Raw genomic sequence first — 21,702 nt, 5'->3', positions numbered from 1 at the left:
AATTATAAGTATTTCATACCTTGTAATTTTGTATAAATGAAATGGTGTCAACGGATAACTTAAAGACCTTCAACGGATGAGAAACAAAGCTTCAACGGATGTCTCTAAAGCTTCAACGGATAACATCCTTCAACGGATGAGTGCATCAACGGATAGAGCTTCAACTGCTAACACATCAACGGATAAAGCCATCAACGGATGAAGGCTTCAACGAATGTTCTATTAAATAGCAGTTGACAAGTGGTAGTTGTACCTACAAACAGAGGCACATGGGTTGACAGAGACAACTGAGATGTGGTAGCCTATTTCAGGAACATCAGAAAAAGCAGCAGTTCTACTCTAGTATAAAGAGGCAATAGTCAACAATGCACTGGAGTAAAATGGAGAAGAAACAAGTGGAGAACTTATTTTATTATTATACTTTTTATCTTTGTCTTCACTTGTAAAACTTGGTGATATATAAACCAAGTAGCAGCTAGTAATTAGAGAAGAATTTTTCCAGAGCTGTTTAGAAAAATCTTGAGAGAAAAATTATCTAGTTTGTACTAGGACGCAGCTGTGATCAACTTCTTGAATCACAGATTTTCTGAAATACCATCTCTGGTGGAACAACAATCCACCAGAAAAGTTTTTAAGGTCTGTTGTGTTCTTTACATTAGTGTTTGAATATATATCTGTCAGTATTAGCTTAAAGCAATTCATACACTTGTTTATCTTAAACACATAGCCTTTGAAACTGCTCAAAACTTGAAAAAGTTTTGAGATTTACATTCAACCCCCCTTCTGTAAATCTCATTGTTAGTTCATTAGGAATAACATTGGCTATGTCTTTAGGACTACAATATAGACAAATTAGAATTTGGTTGGAGAACAGGAGGGCTAGCTGGAAGACTAAGAAATTAGAGAGAGACTTGAATATTCTCAAGATAAAATATGATACTCTTAGGGCTGATAATGATTCCCTTTGGTCTAAGAACAAGAAACTGGACGGAGAGGTATAACATTACAAGTAATAATTTTCCATAATTGTGTAGGAAAGAAACTTTATATATTGATGATATTAAATTCTACTCTTAATAAATTAATCTTAACGAAATTGTCCCATTTTATACCATGAGAATATGATTATCAACCTCAATAGAGAAACTCAGGAAGGCCCTTGGAGTAACGGAAGTGAAAATATAAGTGATGTCAACACTAGCTACTACAAGTACTCAAATTATTCAAATTTAAGTACTATAATTCTAATTCCTGCAAGGATATTACCTTCACAAATTCCATCATTCTAATATACATTTCTCATTTAATATATCCAACAACTTAAAATTGAGTATTACAAGACTTTAATATTAACTAGCATAATACCCCGTGCGAGGCACAAGTCATTTTCTAGAATTTTTTAAGCATCATACAATTATATTGTTCTTAGTTGTTTTCTTATTTGTAAATGTTGTACAATATCTAACGTATAATAAATACAAGTTGATTGTTTATTAACATGTATTATTTTCATACAAGACATTACCAAATTACATAATGTTTCTAATATAGTTCATTAAGCAAAATATATATATATTCTCGTTTGTGTTGTGTAATTTTTTTTTGCCAAGTATGTTGTGTAATTTGTATATAATGAATGAATATAAACAGGATATTCAGTGTACATTTAAAATGAAACAATTAAACTTAATATATAGAATGCTGTACTATGTTTACAAAGAAAAAACTAAAAATTAACATATATGTTCAAATAGAGTTGACCAAAATTTTTGAATTTTATTTAAATAAACTATATGCACTGCTCTGTATTATTACTGAGTTCACGACTAACTTACAATTAACTTACTCAATTTAAAAATTTTAAAAATGAATAATTGAAGTCAGAATGGCTTGCAATCATAATATACAATAATATAAAATTTACACTACTGTTAATATAAAAGTTGATTTTAATGAAATATGTTATTTTTTGAAATTCAATGTATGCATGTATGAAAAAATGTTAGTTTTTATTTACACTACTGTTAACAAAATATGATTAAGTTATATGTGTGTCAGCATGTAAATTATCGTATATTTCTTAGTAAATTACGATGGTTTCAATTATTTATATGCTAAATATCTGATTTATGTACATGTATATTCATTATTAACATCTAGTTAGACAATTGATTAATTAAATAACATGTATTTATAATTATTCAAAATTATAGTTATTTAATAAATAAATTGCAATAATTTATATATGGTATTCACATTATCACTAACAAAAAATTCATAACTATTTTTTACGCAATAAAATACCAATCATGGTTGTAACATAAAATTAAATTATAAATTGTATAGACTTGTTATTGATATTCATAATTTTTTTCAATAATTCGAAGGAAAAATTGTAATTATATCGTTATTTAAACTATTTTAAAATTTCTTTTATTACGACTCTAATATTTCTTCCTATAATATTTTGATAACATTTTATACTATTCTTCTCAAATTATATATTTTTTTAATTCGACAAAATTTTATAAATATCAGTTGAACCACTTAATTCCTTCAAATTATTGATATATATATATATATTTTCTTTAAATAGTATAAAATGTATTGAATCAAATGTTATAATATAGTATGGATATAACTTTTATTTGAAAATTTTAAATTATTAAAATAATTAAAAATATTTGTACAATATTTTTTTGATCAATGAGTATTGCGTATCGAAAATAATTCTTTTTAAAAGGCTAGTCTTTTTCAAGTGAAAAATGAATAATAAATAGATTTAATATATCATCATAGTTTTAACAAATCTCGTGATATCTTATATCAAATTTTGATATTTTTTTAACCAGAACAACTCCCAAAAACAATAATGCGCTACCGTGAAGTTATTAATTTTAATACAAATAATCAATTGATTTGATCCTATAAAAACCTCAAATACATTAAATTATATTAACATAAGATATTAAAATATTTCACATTATTGGTAAGATATTTTCGCCGAGATTGTAATTTAAATTTATTAAACGTAGAACGTGACGATGTTTTTCGGTCGTGTCGTGTAGTCAAATTTTGAGTATATTTTAAACTATAGGCCAAGTTTTGATTCCAAATTCGAAATAAACTAAAATGCATAATATCAATATAGATTATTTATATATAAGCGATTTTATTTCAATATTTAAAAGAAATTATATATATACATTTTAATTAATTTTTATAATAAAAAATATGTTAAAAATATATAAGATATATTTTCAAACTAAAAAATGATTAATAAATAAGATAATATTTCATTTATGTAATATGCCTAACTTTATATCTGGAATTAAGTTGTTCAAAATTAACTATTCAAATATTCAAGTAACTATCTTCTTTTTTTGCGGAATTCAAGTAACTGCCTTTAAAGTTAAATAAAATACTAATTTAGCACACTTACATATTATGTGTATGATAAAAAAACACATGTGACAATATGGTTTAGTGGTATGAGGTTGTATAGGTGAATGAAGTATCTTGAGTTTGATTCCGACAAACCACATCTTTTATATAAATATTAAAAATAAGTGTATTTTAGGCTTTTCAATGAGACTTTTTAATCTCATGAATATTATCCTCTTGTTCTCCTATTATATATAGAAGAGATGTAAAGTTTACATTATCATATATGTCATGTCTACCTCAAGTATTACTCCAAAAATTATCATCTACACTAGACCTTTTGCATGCTCGTCAAAGACTCAATCAAACAATTTCGGACCAAATCTTTGTCAGCATGTTTAATGGCATCGATGAATACCCTATTTCTGGTCATGACATGATTAACAAACTTTCTATTGATCGCCAACATTTATATCAATATTGATGATTTAAGTTGAACCTGTTAATCACCTAAATGACAACACATGATTACAGTGCATAAGTGCATTATTATTAATTTTTATTTATCTTGGAATTTGTAACTATCAGATACTAATACATAGATCAACACTAGCTTTATTTTTGCATGCATTCTTTCTTGTAAAATATAAAAGTGTGGTCTTGATATCTTAAATGTACTTTTCTAGCCCGCAAGGGTTGGCTCAGTTGGTTAAAGAGAGGAAAACTAACCTCTTGGTCACAGGTTCGAATCTCACGGGAGGAGAATTTATGATTATACCTCCTGAGCCAGAGCATGTCGCTTAAATGCGGTTTACCTTGGTTCACATGGTTTGCAGGCTATTACATGAACCCGTAGGGTTTACCCAGTACGCACCCGAAGGGTAGCGGCTGCGGGTTACCTACGATAAAAAAAAGTACTTTTATATTAGTTAACACACATTTTTTGCATACTAATACCACAAGCACCGTAAACAAAATTAATTGTTATTTTTATCAATATTGTGTTTGTGTTTAGTAACAAACATAAGCACCGTAATATTATGGTATTAGTTGATTTTTTAACTTTACTTTGATTTATCATGTGATATTTGTAGGAGATCGACTTAGCAATGGAAGTTCTTAAAGGTTAGATTTTTGTATAATTAGACTCCTAAAGCGTAAGACTCGACAATGGAAGTTCTTCACCAAATTCTCAATTTCTAAAGTATCAGCGCGTATACACAAATCTACTTGCAATTATGAAAAGAATGGTCAATTTTTCATAATGATGGTCTTTTGAGTGCAAATACAGTCAAATGATGGATAATGAAAGTCTCAAGTTCATCTCTGAATTTCTTAGAATGAACTTTTTTTATTTGAATGAGAAGATAGTCAATCGTGAAAAGTCTGTAAAGTCTGCGGTCAATGGCTCTATGGGAGTTGTTGTCTAACAACTTTTATGTTACGATAAACTCATGTGTTGAGATTGGCAATGCTGGTGAGTGCCTTCTACTGGAATCACATGTGTACTTTCTGAGATTGTCGGTATGGAACCTACTAATCATGAATTACCCAAGCAAGAATGTGTAGGCATGTTTCTCCTTTAAAGTGGTTTTGTTAGCATATCTGCAGACCCATCATTCTCTTTTAAGTTGTCCATAAAATTTTCTTAGCAAGTGTGTGTATGGCTATTTAGTTTTAACACTTTTAACTTATTAGAGAAAAATAATGATAATGATAAAAAGTATGTCATATGAGTATGAACAAAGTTACTAAGTCTGTTAGCAAATTACACTTGGACAATAATTATTTGTGCAAATTATTTAAATCTATCATACTTGAGTACAAATTGTTTTATTGATAATTATATATATAATAATTTTTTTACTACTATCTTTTGAACTTAAATGTACTTCCACTTCAAAAGTTTTTTTTATAAACTTACTTGATACAAATAAAAAAATTGAGAATATGTGAAGTGAATTAGAAAATAATAATAATATTTTAAATTTATCTTTAAAAAATATACATCAATCTCAAAAATTATTTTTAAAAATAATAAATATTTCATTTCAGATAGGGCTTATCATCAATACATTAAATTTCTTAACACATGTTTGAGTGTAAATTTTTTAAACAATACTAATATAAATGAATCAAAATATTGTTATCAAGTAGTTTGGTGTTCTGTTTTATATGTTGTAAGACGATCTTTTACAGCATTTTCAGTTTTTTGCTTCAATCAAATATTTTAATTATATTACATATAATTTAATTAAAAATAAACTAATATTAATACATACCTATGAATATATATATATAATAGAAATTAAAATATTTATATTTTTAACTATAATATATTTTCAAAATTAAATTATTAAATATATAATTATATTATTTTAATATGCGTTGTTAGGGCGAAAACACGCGCTAATATTCACGCAAGTATACGCGTTCGCAAGTAATATAGAATATTTTCTAGTTCGTTCCCTCAGAGACTCAGACTAAATTATTGTCTAATTAAACTCACTCACCAATGTATGATTACTTCTCAATGTTAAGATAATAACACTTAAAATTATTGATTAAATATTAACTATAATTAACTACTTAATTAACCACTTAACTAACACTTCAACTTATCAATAATAAAACACTCATGAGATCACAACTTCATTTTTACTTCCTTCTATAGCCATTGTTATTACCTTTAGCATGTGACAGTGATGATATTAATCGAATAACACGAAACTTATAAAAGCCAACTTTCATTGTACTAATACCATTCTACCAAGCATCCACAATTAAGATAGAAGTTGAATAGTCATCAATTATGTTGAGTTCCTATATGTCTACAGAAATTGACAACACAACGATTTAAGCACAAGTTATTCCTTTTTGATTACATAGGGCAAATAAAACTGTTAGAGTTACCCACTAATCATGCACAACGTACATGAACCTATGCTAGCATGGCAAGTTCTAAATCTCAAGATCCACCGTCGCTTCACAAGAGATTAACACCCTATCTTATATGTTCGCGACGCACATAAGACGAATACGCACAACCAATACTAGATATCAAGCAATCATCACACACTAAAGTATTAAACAATTAACTAAAGAATTCCATAATAAATCCGTTGCAACCCCATGATCACGATTAGCCCATAATAGAACTTATCGCCATCATGGGTTCATATGAAATCATGATAAACAAACACAAGAAAATAATAACTAAACTAATTATATTAAAACAGAGTACGTCACAAGAGTAAATAAGTCAAAGCAAGAAAACTAGCATCCAACGTTACAACGAAACAAGAATCACAAGAAAATATGCTTCCTCTTCGTTGCGGTGTGCTAAATCGGTCTTCTTCCTTATCTCCTTCGCTTCTTGTGTAAAACACAATCTTCTTCTTCTTAATCCTTGTGAAAACGTCTCAAATCTACTTATATAATAGTCCCATAAAACTCAGATTACATAGAAGTTGGAAGCCAAACAGAAGTAGAAGTCTAAAATAATTCAGCAAAATTCCCGACCCTGCGCGGCCGCTCAGCATAGCTGCGCGGGCGCGCAGGTTGCTGCGCGGCCGCTCAGCATAGCTGCGCGGGCGCGCAGGCCTCCACTGGAAAAAATCCAAGTTTGCTCCGTTTCTTCGCCGTAATCTGCCCGTTCCTTTCCTCTCGCAATGGTGAACACATGCCAAGGCTTATTCTTGATGATTCCTCCCCCGAAATGCAACTAATACCCTGAAATGCATAAACACTAGAAAAATGCATCAAATACACAAAATACTTGATTTCAAGATACCAATTTAAGCCATTTTAAGACGTTCTAAGTGGTATAAAATGCCACTTATCACACCCCCAAACTTAAATCGATGCTTGCCCTCAAGCGTCACAGACTCAAAAACAAATAAAAATATGCATGAATACAATCTATATGAAAATGCAGCGATCCCCCTTACTACAATTAATCAACCAAATTGCCACATCTCAACGAATGCAGTTAGACAACTAAAGATCAATAAACTCATGCAAACGGACATACAGCCAGAAACGTGGTGTGTGCAAATGCTTAACAGATATGCTTCGGAACTAGACCAATTACTATGACTAGACTATCCTCAAGGCAATCCTACGATTATACAAAGAATAAAAATTCCAGGCACAAAGTGATATACAACACTACAAGAACTCTGGAGCTTACTATGGAATCGTGCTTTTTATTTATAACTCAAATGCTTATTTGACCGTGCAATGAGTGAGGTCCACAAAAGACTTATACAATGATATCCATGTAACGAGCGTTAGGTTAGCGGATCCCAGACTCTAAAAGCCTTAGGTCGCTAGACACAAAGTCTCCTAAGAACTTAATAACTCGAATACCAAAGAGCCCACTCTTGATCAATTATGCCAATTTTTTTTTTTTAATTTCTGAGCAAGTGCGTTTCGCTCCATCTTGCTCAACCCTAGACTACTCGCAACATACGCGAGCCGGCTACTAGCCATTTGACGCCTAGCCACAACTAGCAACAACTTCCATATTTTTTTCTCCAAATTTTTTCTTTTTCATGTCTTTATCACTAAGAACCTATAATCGAATTCTAAGCATAATAAGTAGATTGACCTTGAAAACAACCAAATCATAACACAATCTAGCCCTTTCGCATTCTCTAAGACTTAGTGGACTTACAATTGTTTCTAGCATGCATATCAACCTACACAACTTAATATCACTTTAATGCTATCACTACACTCACATCAATATCACAATTCAGTCGATAAATCATTGCAAAAGGGATCATGGTAAATGCATGAGCTACATGACATTCATAAAAAAAACTATATGGCATAAATTATGCAACTATATGAACTAAACTATCATGAATATGCAACTAAATGACACACACATAAAATTCCTTAACTACCACCCCCAAACTAAAAATTTTCACTGTCCTCAGTGAAAGTAGTAGAAAGGAACACAGGATATACTACTCGGAGTCATCATCATCATCACCCTCAGTGGGTGGAGTATCAGGCGGCGGGTATGCAGAGTCCTCACCAAAAACTGGCCACTGGATATCAGCTCCAAGACCTCGAAAAGCAGTCCCTAACGCAAGGGTGAGTTCCTGAGCAAACCTGCTCTGTGTCTCATACATGGCATCCATCCACCGTGAAAGCCTCCTATACTGGACATCAACCATCCCAGCACCCTCCTGTGCTCTCGAAGAACCAGCCTCATCACGCCCTGGCCTAGCCATAGTAGCACCTCGTGCTGGACGCCCTCCTGGAAGACGATAACCCAGCCCATGCTCCTCAGGCTCACCACCGGTCCACTCCTGTATCCCATTCAGAGTGCCAGAATCAATCGGAGCGGCTGACAACTGCAACTGCTCATGAGCCGGCCAGTTCACTCCCACTGCTCGGCATAGCTTCGTAACCGTAGATGCATAAGGGATGTTCATATGCTTTGCTCCCCTTAAAAACTTCAGAATTCCTTGGTAGATAAACTCACCAAGGTCCACATAGTACTCCTCATTCAGAATTCCCCACAACAGTTGTGCTCTCTCAACTGTGACCTTGTGTGCATGCGAAGAAGGCAAAATATTAGCACAAATAAATGCATTCCATGCACGGGCATACCTGTTCATGCACGATACTCATTATTGCCTGTACTGCGGGTCCAAACTGTGCCCGGTCGACAGAGAGTCGCACAAATCAAATCCAAGTCAAAATCCTCAGCAGTCTTTTCATTCCAGTTCTCCTCCTCGGGCTTCCTCTCTCGCTGTCCAATCACACGGCGAATTGCCGCAGGATGATAATCAACCGTCAGCCCACGGACCACAGAAAACCCATTCTTTTCAGCCTTCGCGTTCGCGTAGAACTCGCGAACAACGCTCATCGGTACTGCTTCGGGTGACTCACAAAAATCTATCCACCCCTTCTCTGCAATCATGGGCAACAACTCACCATCCCTCCCCGATGGTAAAAACCCCCTCTCCTTCAGAATCGGCTTACCCAATAGCCTAGTGTACTCCTCCTCCGCGCCTCTGTCAGTTAACCGAGGCCTTGCAGCAGTACCCCTCGATGAATCAGCAGTAGGAACTGTGCTGCTGCTGTCAATAGTACGTGCTCTCTTGGGTGCCATTGATTCGTGAATAAAAGCGTGTAAGAACTGATATTTGATGTTTGTGAGAGGGTTTAAGTGTAGGAAGTTTTGTGGGAGATATGTAAGATAGGTGTATGTATATATAGGGTGTGGATTAGATTAGGGTTTGGGAATTAAGGGATAAAATGATGGGGTAGTGGGAACAAATCGTGGGTTTATGGGCTAAAACTGTTTTTGTGTTTGTTTTTGTTTGGTTTTTTTTTTTTTCTGAACTGTAAAAAAAATTTCTGGTCCTCGACCCCTGCGCGGCCGCTCAGCATAGCTGCGCGGGCGCTCAGCTTGCTGCGCGGCCGCTCAGCTTAGCTGCGCGGGCGCGCAGGGGGTCACTGGAATTTTTTTTTTCAGCCCCTGTTTTCTGATTTTTTTGTGTTTTTGGATAGGTTATTAACTTCTAAGGGTTCCTGTAACAATAATTCATGGGTTGCCTCCCACGCAGCGCTTCTTTTTCGTCATTAGCTTGACGTTTCGTACCCAGCTCAAGTAGTCAACAAAATGGCATTAACCACTTCTCGGTTTGCCATGTCCCCATAGTAGTGCTTCAACCGCTGACCGTTAACCTTGAATGCTTGGTCCGGATCATTCTCAAAAATTTCCACCGCTCCATGTGGAAACACAGTTTTGACAATAAAAGGTCCAGACCACCTTGATTTCAACTTCCCAGGAAAAAGTCAGAGCCGAGAGTTGAATAAGAGAACTTGTTGCCCTGGCACAAATAACTTTGGATGTAGCTTCCTATCGTGCCACCTCTTCACCTTTTCCTTATACATTTTGTTATTTTCGTACGCTTGAAGTCGAAATTCATCCAGTTCATTAAGCTGAAGCATTCTTTTCTTACCAGCTGCATCTAAATCCAGGTTCAACTTCTTCAATGCCCAGTAGGCCTTATGCTCAAGCTCCGCAGGTAGATGACATCCCTTACCGTACACCAACTGGAACGGTGACATCCCAAGTGGAGTTTTGTATGCTGTTCTGTAAGCCTAAACAGCTTCATCGAGCTTTAAAGACCAATCCTTCCTTGACGGACAAACAACCTTCTCTAGAATGCGCTTTATCTCTCTGTTAGACACTTCCGCTTGACCATTTGTTTGCGGATGATAGGCAGTAGCTACTCGATGATTCACATTATAACGCTGCATCATAGAAGTGAACTTACGGTTGCAAAAATGCGATCCTTCATCACTTATGATTACCCGAGGTGTTCCAAACCTTGTGAAAATTTGCTTATGAAGAAAATTTAGTACTGCCTTTGCATCATTTGTCGGTAAAGCTTTAACTTCGACCCATTTTGAGACATAATCGACTGCCAGCAAGATGTACTGATTATTGCAAGACGAGATAAAAGGCCCCATGAAATCGATTCCCCATACATCAAAGACCTCGACTTCAAGCATCACATTTAATGGCATTTCATCCTTCTTTGACAAATTTCCCACTCTTTGGAAACGATCACACCTTAAAACAAACTGATGAGCATCCTTGAACAAAGTAGGCCAGAAAAAACCTGCTTGCAGAATACGAGCTGCCGTCTTCTCACCTTCATAGTGTCCCCCATAAACCGTGGAATGGCAGTCTCGTAATATCCCCTCCGTCTCACAGAACGGGATACATCTCCTGATGATCTGGTCAGCTCCCTGTCTAAACAAATATGGTTCATCCCACATATACCACTTCACCTCATGCAGAAACTTCTTCTTTTGAGCGGATGTCAAATTAAGAGGCATTATATTGCTGACGAGATAGTTTACAATATCTGCAAACCATGGTTCTTCCTCCTGAATTGCAAACAACTGCTCATCCGGAAAAGATTCATTGATTAACGTCCTATCTTGTGAAGTAGAATCGGGATTCTCCAACCTAGAGAGATGGTCAGCTACTTGATTCTCAGTACCTTTTCTATCTTTGATCTCTAACTCAAATTCCTGAAGTAAAAGCACCCAACGAATGAGTCTCGGCTTCGAATCCTTCTTAGAAACCAGATAGCGAATAGCTGCATGATCAGTGAATACTGTTACTTTCGTACCAAGCAGATAAGATTGAAATTTCTCAAAGCCAAAGACTATAGCCAAAAGCTCCTTTTCAGTAGTGGTGTAGTTCAATTGGGCACCATTTAAAGTCTTACTCGCATAGTAGACCACATGGAAGAGATTTTTCTTGCGCTGTCCCAGAACTGCACCTACCGCATAATCACTCGCATCACACATCATCTCAAATGGTTTTGTCCAATCTGGTGCTGTAATGACTGGTGCCGTGATCAAACTCTCCTTGAGAGTCTCGAATGCTGCCAAACATTCATCATCAAATTTGAAAGGCACATCTTTCTCAAGCAAATTGCACAACGGCTTAGATATCTTTGAAAAGTCCTTGATGAATCGCCGATAAAAACCCGCATGACCAAGAAAACTACGGATTCCTTTCACAGAATTAGGTGGGGGAAGATTTTCAATGACTCCCACCTTGGCCTTGTCCACCTCCAGACCCTTGCTAGAGACCTTATGCCCAAGGATAATGCCTTCACGCACCATAAAATGACATTTCTCCCAATTAAGCACCAAATTAGTTTCCACACATCTTTTGAGTACGGCGCGCAGATTATTCAAACATTCATCATATGAGTGTCCAAAGACGGAGAAGTCATCCATGAACACTTCGACGTTATTTCCAATCATGTCAGAGAATATAGCCATCATACATCTCTGAAAGGTGGCCGATGCGCCACATAACCCAAACAAAACTCTGCGAAAAGCAAATGTGCCAAATGGACAAGTGAAGGTAGTCTTTTCCTGATCCTCTGGTGCAATACAAATCTGATTATACCCGGAATAACCATCCAGAAGACAAAAATACTCATGTCCCGCCAATCTGTCAAGCATCTGATCAATAAATGGAAGAGGGAAGTGATCCTTCCTTGTGGCTTTGTTCAATTTTCTATAATCCATGCATACTCTCCATCCTGTAACTGTTCGAGTAGGGATGAGCTCATTCTTTTCATTTGCGACCACAGTGATACCTCCCTTCTTAGGTACACATTGTACGGGGCTCACCCACGAGCTGTCAGAAATAGGATAAATGATGCCTGCATCTAGCCATTTCAGAATTTCTTTCTTCACCACCTCCTTCATGATGGGATTCAGTCTTCGCTGCTGTTCCACAGTTGGCTTACTACCTTTCTCTAGCAGAATTTTATGCATACAATATGAAGGACTTATCCCCTTGATGTCTGCTATGGTCCATCCTATAGCCGATTTGAATTCTCTCAAAATCCTTAAGAGCTTGTCTTCCTCACTACCTGAAAGGTCAGATGAAATAATAACAGGTAACGTAGATGAATCACCTAAAAAAGCATATCTCAAGTGTTCAGGTAATGGCTTGAGCTCCAAGGTAGGTGCTTCCTCTATTGATGGTTTGAGCTTCCCTTCAGCGTTCTTGAGGTCAGAAGTACCAAGAGATTCAAATGGTATGTCCAGCTTTCGCTTCCAGGGAGAAGCGTTCAGATATTGTAATTGCTCGTTGCTATCTTCATCATCGCTGTCAAAATCCCCCACTAAGGCCTTTTCCAATACATCAGACATTAGCATGTGATCGAGTTCCGAAGTAACCGCAGAATCAATCACATCCACTTTTAAGCACTCCTCATCTTCTGTAGGGAATTTCATTGCCTTGAATACGTTGAAGGTCACATCCTGATCTTGGACCCGCATAGTAAGTTCACCTTTTTGCACATCTATCAAGGTACGGCCAGTAGCCAAGAAAGGCCTCCCCAAGATTATGGGAATCTTCTTATCTTCCTCAAAATCCAGAATAACAAAATCTGCTGGAAAGAAGAGCTTATCCACTTTGACGAGCACATCCTCAACTATGCCCCTTGGGTAAGTAATGGAACGGTCAGCCAATTGTAGTGACATGTACGTGGGTTTTGGATCAGGCAGATCCAGTTTTTTAAAGATCAACAACGGCATCAGATTAATGCTTGCTCCCAAATCACAAAGGCACTTGTCAAACGTCAGATTGCCAATTGTGCAAGGAATGGTGAAGCTTCCTGGATCTTTCAGTTTTGGTGGTAACTTTTGTTGCAGAACAGCGCTGCATTCTTCCGTGAGAGCAACGGTTTCAAGGTCATCCAGTTTCACCTTCCTTGAAAGAATAGTCTTCATAAACTTCGCATAACTAGGCATTTGTTCCAGAGCCTCAGCGAAAGGTATATTGATGTGAAGTTTCTTGAACACCTCCAGAAACTTCCCGAACTGTCTATCCAGCTTTTGTTGCTGTAATCTCTTAGGAAAAGGTGGTGGAGGATAGAGCTGTTTCTCCTCTGTATTAGCCTCAGGCAGAGTGTGTTCAACAGTAGTCTTCCTTGGTTCCGCCGCTTTCTCCTTTTGCTTAGATTCTTCACCTCTAATTTTAGCTTCTACTTCTTTTGCCTTTTCAGCATCAGCTACTTTTCCAGACCTTAAGGTAATAGCCTTGACTTGCTCTTTAGCTTCCTTCCTGCCTGGTACTTCCGTGTCACTGGGAAGAGTGCCAGGTTGACGATTGAGCACTGCATTGGCTAATTGACCAATTTGATTTTCCAAGGTCTTGATAGAAACCGCCTGACTCTTGCACAACAGCTTAAGTTCCTCAAAATCAGCACTAGTAGGTGCAGCTGCACTTCCCTGTTGAGGATATGATTGCCTTGTAGCATACTGCTGTGGTTGCTGGAATCCAGGTGGGTTAAACTGTTTACTCACTCCTTGCTGATATGGTGGCTGAATAGCATTCTGATTATTCCCCCAGCTGAAATTTGGATGATTTCTGTTGTTAGGATGATAGGTCGCTGGCACAGGCTGCTGTTGTCGCTGATAATTATTCACATACTGAACAGATTCGTTTACAAGAGAACACTGATCCGTAGCATGAGAACCTGCACAAAGCTCACAAACCATAGCTATTTGATTAACTCCATACGTAGCCAGAGAATCAACCTTCATTGATAGCGCTTGGAGCTGGGCTGCAATAGCGGTGGCTGCATCAACTTCCAGAATACTTGCTACCTTGCCTGACGTCATCCTCTGAGTTGGGTTTTGATGCTCATTTGCAGCCATCGTCTCGATAAGATTATACGCCTCAGTATAGCTTTTAGCCCATAAGGCGCCTCCAGCTGCTGCATCGAGCATGGGCCGAGATTGGGCCCCCAAACCATTATAGAGACCAGTGATCACCATCCAATCCGGCATTCCATGATGTGGACATTTTCTCAACATTTCCTTGTAGCGTTCCCAAGCCTCGCACATAGATTCTGTAGGTTGCTGCGCAAACTGAGTAAGAGCACTCCTCATAGCAGCAGTCTTTGCCATCGGATAAAACTTCACCAGAAACTTTTGCGCAAGATCTTGCCACGTAGTGATGGACCCCGCTGGTTCAGAATGTAACCAGTCTTTAGCCTTGTCCCTTAGTGAGAATGGGAAAAGCCTCAACTTGATAGCCTCATCAGTCACGCCATTATACTTAAAAGTGCTGCAGATCTCGACAAAATTCCTTATGTGCATGTTGGGGTCTTCAGTTGCCGCTCCTCCAAAAGAAACAGAATTCTGCACCATCTGAATAGTGCCCGGCTTGATTTCAAAGGTGTTAGCTTGAATAGCCGGATGAAGGATGCTTGACTGAATGTCATCAATTTTAGGCCGAGAAAAATCCATAAGAGCTGGATCAGCTTGAACAATACGATCTCCCATGTTTACTGGTTCTTTCTGCTCAGTTCCTGAATCCGAATCCTCAAAATCTAACTTCTCCGGAATATCAAGAACTTCGTCTGTCTCCTCAGCTGTATCTAAAGTCCTCTTGCGAGCACGAGAACGAGTTTGCATAAACGCTTGCTAAAGTACCTGAAACACAACCAGAAAAAATAAGTAACTACTACGTCCTAATCACTGAGTCCTAATGACCAATGATGGTAAGTACATAAACTAAACAAATACGCCGAGTCCCCGGCAGCGGCGCCAAAAACTTGTTAGGGCGAAAACACGCGCTAATATTCATGCAAGTATACGCGTTCGCAAGTAATATAGAATATTTTCTAGTTCGTTCCCTCAGAGACTCAGACTAAATTATTGTCTAATTAAACTCACTCACCAATGTATGATTACTTCTCAATGTTAAGATAATAACACTTAAAATTGTTGATTAAATATTAACTATAATTAACTACTTAATTAACCACTTAACTAACACTTCAACTTATCAATAATAAAACACTCATGAGATCACAACTTCATTATTACTTCCTTCTATAGCCATTATTATTACCTTTAGCATGTGACAGTGATGATATTAATCGAATAACACGAAACTGATAAAAACCAACTTTCATTGTACTAATACCATTCTACCAAGCATCCACAATTAAGATAGAAGTCGAATAGTCATCAATTATGTTGAGTTCCTATATGTCTACAGAAATTGACAACACAACGATTTAAGCACAAGTTATTCCTTTTTGATTACATAGGGCAAATAAAACTGTTAGAGTTACCCACTAATCATGCACAACGTACATGAACCTATGCTAGCATGGCAAGTTCTAAATCTCAAGATCCACCGTCGCTTCACAAGAGATTAACTCCCTATCTTATATGTTCGCGACGCACATAAGACGAATACGCACAACCAATACTAGATATCAAGCAATCATCACACACTAAAGTATTAAACAATTAACTAAAGAATTCCATAATAAATCCGTTGCAACCCCATGATCACGATTAGCCCATAATAGAACTTATCGCTATCATGGGTTCATATGAAATCATGATAAACAAACACAAGAAAATAATAACTAAACTAATTATATTAAAACAGAGTACGTCACAAGAGTAAATAAGTCAAAGCAAGAAAACTAGCATCCAACGTTACAACGAAACAAGAATCACAAGAAAATATGCTTCCTCTTCGTTGCGGTGTGCTAAATCGGTCTTCTTCCTTATCTCCTTCGCTTCTTGCGTAAAACACAATCTTCTTCTTCTTAATCCTTGTGAAAACGTCTCAAATCTACTTATATAATAGTCCCATAAAACTCAGATTACATAGAAGTTGGAAGCCAAACAGAAGTAGAAGTCTAAAATAATTCAGCAAAATTCCCGACCCTGCGCGGCCGCTCAGCATAGCTGCGCGGGCGCGCAGGTTGCTGCGCGGCCGCTCAGCATAGTTGCGCGGGCGCGCAGGCCTCCACTGGAAAAAATCCAAGTTTGCTCCGTTTCTTCGCCGTAATCTGCCCGTTCCTTTCCTCTCGCAATGGTGAACACATGCCAAGGCTTATTCTTGATGATTCCTCCCCCGAAATGCAACTAATACCCTGAAATGCATAAACACTAGAAAAACGCATCAAATACACAAAATACTTGATTTCAAGACACCAATTTAAGCCATTTTAAGACGTTCTAAGTGGTATAAAATGCCACTTATCATGCGCCAACATAAATGAAAGTTTTATGTTAAAGTCAAGTGGATATTTAATTTGAGTTACAATAATTGAATATGTATACGTAAATATTTATACATGTATTTCTAATATTAAAAAAATACAAAATTAATAATCAAAATAAAACGCTCAATGCAAAAATAAAGATAGAAATATCATGATAGAAAAAATATTGTTGAACTAGTTAATATTTTTCATTTTAGTATTTAAGATTTATTGGTTGCAAATATCTTTAAAAAATTAAAGTAAAATAATTGTTTTTTTGAATTAAGCGCATATATCTTATAAAAATAAAAAACTGTAATTATATCACTTATTTCTTAGAACTTAAAAGTTATGCTATATGAAAATAAAAATTATTTAATAAAATTAGAAAAATAGCTTTTGAAAAGACTTTCTTTGAAGTATTAATTATGCTTCATTATCATTGTAAATGGTGAATTATGATAAACTATATAAAATAATATTTTTTCTTATAAGAAGATAAATATTCATTTATTTTTTCGTGCACTAATATTCATTTTATACATGTAAAATTAAAAATCTTATAAGAAGAGGTAACTAATATTAATTTTTTTAGCTTAAATATTTCGTAATCAAGAGTGTTTATTGTATATTTTTAAATGTTACAATATATATATTAATATATATATATATAAGAAGAAATCACCAATAAAAAATTATTATATTACATTTGGTAATAATAAATTTCACTTTGAACAATTATAAAAAGAAACAATAGCTGATTAATCCATCTATTTTGGAGATACAATCACGTTATTTGTTGAAAATGCAGCACAAAGTTGAAACTGTTTGAGTTATGGACCATAATTGCAATACCCTAAAAACTTTTATCATTAAATAAATATTCTTGCCCTCACTAATAAAGGAGAGAAAACCAAAACTCTCAGTAAGGAGAGACTACAACCAAATTAAAATTACAAAATAAAAGTAAGACTTAGATCTACAAAACAAAATCACAAAAATAAGAAAATCTGGACCCCTCAAAAACGAAGAAGCACATGCTTGATTGGAAAAGTTAGAAAATCCGGATACTCTCATGATTAATAACAATACTAAGAAAACTGAAAGAAAATAAAGAGATTGGGGCTTTTCAACGGAGAATATCGGCGAAAACCCAGGCGGCGGCTATATTTAAGAAAGAGAAGGGGATGCAGAGAGAAACTTAAATTGACACGTCTCTAATATATATTTTTAATTACAAAATAGAAACCATCACTAAAAATGTTATTTTAATTTGATTTAAAATTTTAAATTATTGAGAAATAAATTTAAGCAACAAATTAATGTGATCTAAATAAAATAGCCTAAATTGCCACATCGCCAATGACACATCATTTTGGAACACATTTTTGAAATCAATTTTGGGTACCTAGCACTACACTTAAAATATTTAGTGATAGAAAATGAGGCGGCGTTGAAAAGAAAGTTGAGAAACCGTAAATTAATATTTTATTTTAGTCTTACTCCAATTTCAAAATTATTTTATATCTCTTTAGTTGCTGAATACGAGGCGTCGTCGAAGACGATGCCGAGAAATTGTCAATAAATATCTTATTTTGATTTTATTCCAATTTCAAAATTATTGTATATACTAGATTATACTTTTTAGTTATAGAATACGCGGTCATCGTCGAAAACAAAACCGAGAAATATTCAATGAATATTTTATTTTGATTTTATTCCAATATCAAATTTATTATAAATCCTCTTTATATCTTTTTAGTTGTAGAATACGAGGCGTCATTTTCGATGATGCCGAGAAACTATCAATAAATATTTTATCTTAATATTATTTTAATTTTAAAATTATTGTATATCCTCTATTATACTTTTAAGTTATTGATTACGAAGCATCGTTGAATACGAGAATGAGAAATAATTAATTAATATATTATTTTGATTTTATTCCAATTTAAAATTATTGTAAATCCTCTTTTATACTTTTTTAGTTGTTGAACATGAGGCATTGTCTTCGTCTGAGAAACTATCATTAAATATCTAATCTTGATTTTATTATAATTTCAAAATTATTATATATACTCCGTTATACTTTTTAGTGATTGAATATGAAGTATCATCGAAAAGGAAGCCGACTAATAATCAATTAATATATTATTTTGATTTTATTCCAATTTCAAAATTATTGCACGTCCTATTTTATACCTTTTTAGTTGATGAATATGAGGCGTCGCATTCGACGATGCCGAGAAACTATCAATAAATTTATTATTTTGATGTTATTCTAATTTTAAAATTATTGTATATCCTCTACTATAATTTTTAGCTGTAAAATACGAGGCGTCCTTGAAAACGAAGCCGAGAAACACTCAACTAATAACATATTTGATTTTATTCCAATTTCTAAATTATGTAATTCCTCTTTTATTCCATTTTAATTACAAAATATAAGGCGTCGACCGACGACGCAGAGAAACTGTTAATAAATATTTGGTGTATCCTCTATTATATCTTTTTAGTGACAAAATACAAGGCATCGTCGAAGACGATGACGAGTAATTATCAATAAATATCTGATTTTAATTTTAGTCAAATTTCAAAATTATTGAGAAAAATATTAAGCAAAAAATTGACATGATCTGATTTTTATAAAATGTAATGACCGAAACTACAAAATTTTGCATTATTTTTTAGTTCATATTTTTTGTTAAATATACATATTTTAATACTTGAAATATACATATTAAGATATATATATATATATATATGATGAATTGTGGATATTCACAGAACATACTTCACAAATTAATATATTTTATAGTATTTTGATTGTAAAACATAAGTGGTCTCCGATTAAATAGTGGTCTTCATAGAAATTTCCTATATCTATACATAAGGAAAATAAAAAACAGCTTATTTTGTTTATACATAACTTAATTATTTTATTTCAACAATACTTAAAAAAGTTTATTTGACATAGTACGAGATCATATTTCTCAGGCATTAAATTATGGGATTTCTTACACACTTGTTTAACATATAGGGATTTCTTAGATGTACATATAGGCGTACCATAATATTATTATCATCTTAATAAGGATCGAGAATAGTGATGAATTGTGTAACATCTAAGCATTCAATTTCCATCTACACACAACAACAAAAAAGAAGGTTTTAGTACTGTAAGGATGTTTGAGACAGATGAAGGTGTTACATTAGTATCTTAAATGCAAAATATGTCGTTTACATCTTCATCTTGCCCATTTTCTGTTTTGTTCTTCTCCAAATCCTCCGTTACAAGATCATAAAATATTGTCAGATCGTACTCTGTTGTTGCAGTTTAATTGGTAAACACTTTGCATGTAAATTAACAAAACAACAAATATGTACCTCCAAGAGATGCAGCACTTAAATTTTTTCTTCCGCACTGTATTTATCAAATATCTATGTCACAATATAGACATTATATGCGTATTATAAGTACAAATTGGATTGCAACATGTTTGTTCTGTATTTAACTATTCTACGGATTGCTCAAATGCATGATTGTAACATTTGGTACAAAATATTCTATCAACTCAAACTCAATCCCCAAGTTTTAAATATAATTCATTTCATCTGTAAATGTTAAATTATTATATGTTTACTTTTAATTTTATGATATGAAGAACATGCATGGATGAATAAAATCAGATTTGAACAATTACTTAATCACTCATCACTAATGTTCAACACCCTAAAGATATACACAAAAGTATCATATGCAATACCATATCTGGAAAAAAATCAATGATTTAAGGGTGCATATAGAGGAGGAAGTAAAAAAATGGACCCGGTGAATAACAATAATACCTCCATTTTTTATTCAAGTGATAGTTACTCTGTAGTTGTAGTAAAAATAAAAACTGAAACTTTTTATTGCATGATAAAAGAATAGGAGATGTGTCAATTGTATTTTAATTTGGCCACAATTTGGTATCTATACATTTTTTTCATAAAATTAAACCACATTAAATTTATTTAATGTTGTTGTCTAATTTGAAACTTTCATTTTCTCTTATATATTAGTAACAAAAAATAAAACTAACATCATATCGCAACTATTCGTGACAATATTATTTGAGATACTTTTACCAAAACTCAACACCGTGATTTTCAGCGAAAAATAAAATATTCAAATAATAAAAAGAAATGGTAAAATAATTTATTTGGTGCTAATCGTAAAAAATAATAAAATTAATATTTTTTTTGCTAGCACGCGTAGCGCGCGGGCAAAGATCCCTAGTTATAATCCAATGCATCTAAATGATAAATTAAAATCTAAATATTATTAGCTTGAAAATTTTAATATATACTCCCTTATTCATAGTCCATTATATAGGGTGTTAGACTTATTTCACTTATTTTTAAGAATTTTGAATTATAATGTTTATACTTTTTTATTATTTTTTATTTTTTTGAATAATATATATATATATATATAAATAAATTTTAAAACTTATTTTTCCTATATATTGAAATATGTGCAAAAAGTCAAACAGATCAGTACTCTCTTTGTTTTTTTAACTATCGCTTGATTTTTCTACGCACATTTGTAGATGCATTGGTGGCATGATAAAATTTATTATTTTTTAGTTTTTTATAGATAAAAGTTTAATTTAGGGCTTTTCTCAAAATACCTAAATTTTATAAACTTTATGTAAAAATACTGTCAGTTTTTAAAATAAAT

General features: G+C 34.0%; 1 non-coding gene across 1 annotated transcript; it reads left to right on the top strand.

Annotated features, from left to right (window-relative positions):
• Positions 1-14,749: 14,749 nt before the first annotated feature.
• On the top strand, positions 14,750-14,856 carry LOC141702188 (small nucleolar RNA R71). Its single transcript, XR_012567051.1, has one exon. It is a non-coding gene; the product is annotated as a small nucleolar RNA R71 (small nucleolar RNA).
• The last annotated feature ends 6,846 nt before the right edge of the window (positions 14,857-21,702 follow it).

Source organism: Apium graveolens, unplaced genomic scaffold, assembly GCF_009905375.1.
Source record: "Apium graveolens cultivar Ventura unplaced genomic scaffold, ASM990537v1 ctg4730, whole genome shotgun sequence".
NCBI classification, from domain to species: Eukaryota; Viridiplantae; Streptophyta; class Magnoliopsida; order Apiales; family Apiaceae; genus Apium; species Apium graveolens.
The sequence above is the reverse complement of the archived record's forward strand: the minus strand, read 5'-3'. Positions and strand labels throughout refer to the sequence as shown.